General features: G+C 44.7%; 1 long non-coding RNA gene across 1 annotated transcript; it reads right to left on the bottom strand.

Annotated features, from left to right (window-relative positions):
• Positions 1-227: 227 nt before the first annotated feature.
• Positions 228-1,375, bottom strand: LOC128133001 (uncharacterized). The gene is made up of 3 exons (XR_008231194.1): positions 1,265-1,375; positions 669-734; positions 228-378 (listed from the first exon to the last, which is right to left on the bottom strand). It is a non-coding gene; the product is annotated as an uncharacterized LOC128133001 (long non-coding RNA).
• Between the last annotated feature and the right edge of the window lie 959 nt (positions 1,376-2,334).

Raw genomic sequence — 2,334 nt, 5'->3', positions numbered from 1 at the left:
TAATATTGTAAGGTATTTTGGGGATCTTTACCGTTCGGGCGCTGACTGATCGTACACACTGCTTCTTTCTTGCTTACCACAAAACCATTTACAAAAGTTTATGCCTTTATTTGAAAAGTTTCCTCGAATCCTCGGTTTGAGTTCAGTTACCCCCAAAGGTGCACCCGAATCCCTCAAACCAAGGCTCTGATACCAATTGTAACAACTCAAATTTTTCAAGCAAATTTTTCATTTTTAAAACATAATTGTTTCCATTAAAAACAAGGCATAAATAGTTTAATTATTCGGTCAATACAATTATTCAAACTCCCAAGATCATAAAACAATCTTCAGTGTGTATCGATCATGCCGGCGCCTTCCCACGGTCCTCGCTAGTACCTGAAATACATACACAACAACTGTAAGCATAAATGCTTAGTGAGTTCCCCAATATACACTTACACACATACGCCTTTCCAGGCCCTGACCTTCCGGTCCTCAATACAACGCCTTCCGGCCCATAACATAATCGCCTTCCGGCCCATAACATATTGCCTTCCGGCCCACATATCATACATAGCACATATAACAATTAACTTACCACATATAGCATACATATCACATAACATATTTGACCTCCCGGTCACACAGTCAAACCCTTCCGGGTGCAGTATAGTGAGAAGACTCACCTCGTATATGCTGAAAGCTAGCAACTCCTGAAATGACTCGTGCACAACCGACGAGCTACAACCTCCCTATAACATTACGTAACTCATTAATACTTATCTCTTCTAAGTGTGACTATCCCTAAGAAGTCAGACTTAGGTCAACTCTGGTCAACGGTCAACGGTCAGCTCAACCGGACTCGGCGAGTACCATGGCGACTCGGCGAGTCTAGACGTCTTCCAACTTTCTGAGATTCCTTATATACTCGTCGAGTACCCTCCTCGACCCGACGAGTTACTCCTGGAAGAATCGCGGGGCCACCCCGACTCCACTCGCCGAGTCTGAAGAACAACTCGGCGAGTCCCAGTAAATCTTCAAGCTACTCGCCGAGTCTGAAGAACAACTCGGCGAGTCCATGCCATGCAGACGAGTAACTGCTTCCTGAATTACGTATGGTCCCAAGGTATACAACCATGGGACCCTCTGGACGTCTAAACATCTCATTACTGGGGTAAAAGCGTTTGGGTAATAACATAATAACCCATCTAATCACTAAATGGGTTTCATAAACCCTAAACTCACATACACATCAAAATAACAGATTTGGTCCGAGTATTACCTGAAAACGCACTCTCTGTGTCCCCCAAATCTCAGGACTCAATCCTCCTTGATATTCCTTTAGCCAAATCCCTCTTCTTCTTGCCTAACCAATTCTTCCAAGTTCCAAAAGCTTTCTCTCCTGATCTAGACGTCCACAGCGATTAAGGTTCTTCTCAATCGACCAAAAGACTGAAAATGACGGCCTAAGAGGCGTTAAATACGATCCAAACTGAACGGTTAGGGTTTCTGCTGAACAGCGTCGACTCGCCGAGTCCATATCTGGACTCGTCGAGTCCAGTCGCGGACCCGCGACCAAGTCTGCGATCCTACTCGGCGAGTCTAGGCTCCAACTCGCCGAGTCCCCTCTTAAATCACCCCAAAAACATAATTTTAATAATACCTGAGATTCCGGGCTGTTACACGCCGAGTCCAAGGCTATCTTCAACCTACTCGTCGAGTTCCTGCCCATCTTCAAGCAACTCGCCGAGTACACCTTTGTGACTCGCCGAGTGCCTCTAGATCTTAACCCATACAGAAGCCTTCCAGGCCATGCAGTTGATCCAAACCATAGATCTACCCTTCTACAACCCATCCATCACGTAAAGTGGCAAACTTTACGTGAATCCAAAGAGATCTAGGCATTTTACACTCTAGGGCTAGGGTTTGGGACAAAAGGACTTCACCCACAACTCTTGTGCATAGACTTTATGGCTTTCTGGATTAATAACAACCTAGATTTGAGGTAGCAACCTCAGATCTTACACCAAACTTGAGATGGACCTCATTTATGCCCAAAAAACCCCACAAATGATGAATCTAGATGAATAACAGCCCAAGCAACGATATAATACCTCAAAAGGAAGCTCCAACATAAGAGAAATCCGAATCTTAGCAAAGCCCCTTGCTCCAATCCTCTTAACTCTCCAAGATCTCCTCCAAAATCTCTTCTCCAAGGTTCAAATGCTCTCAAATCCCTCACAAACGCGCCTTAGGGTTTTTTAGACTTCAAGAGAGGGTAAAGAGGCTAGGGAGAGGGTATAATGTCCTTTATATAGGGCTCATCCTTTGAAATTAGGGTTTTCTCCACTC

The sequence above is a fragment of the Lactuca sativa genome, chromosome 3 (assembly GCF_002870075.4).
Source record: "Lactuca sativa cultivar Salinas chromosome 3, Lsat_Salinas_v11, whole genome shotgun sequence".
Classification (NCBI taxonomy): Eukaryota; Viridiplantae; Streptophyta; class Magnoliopsida; order Asterales; family Asteraceae; genus Lactuca; species Lactuca sativa.
The sequence above is the reverse complement of the archived record's forward strand: the minus strand, read 5'-3'. Positions and strand labels throughout refer to the sequence as shown.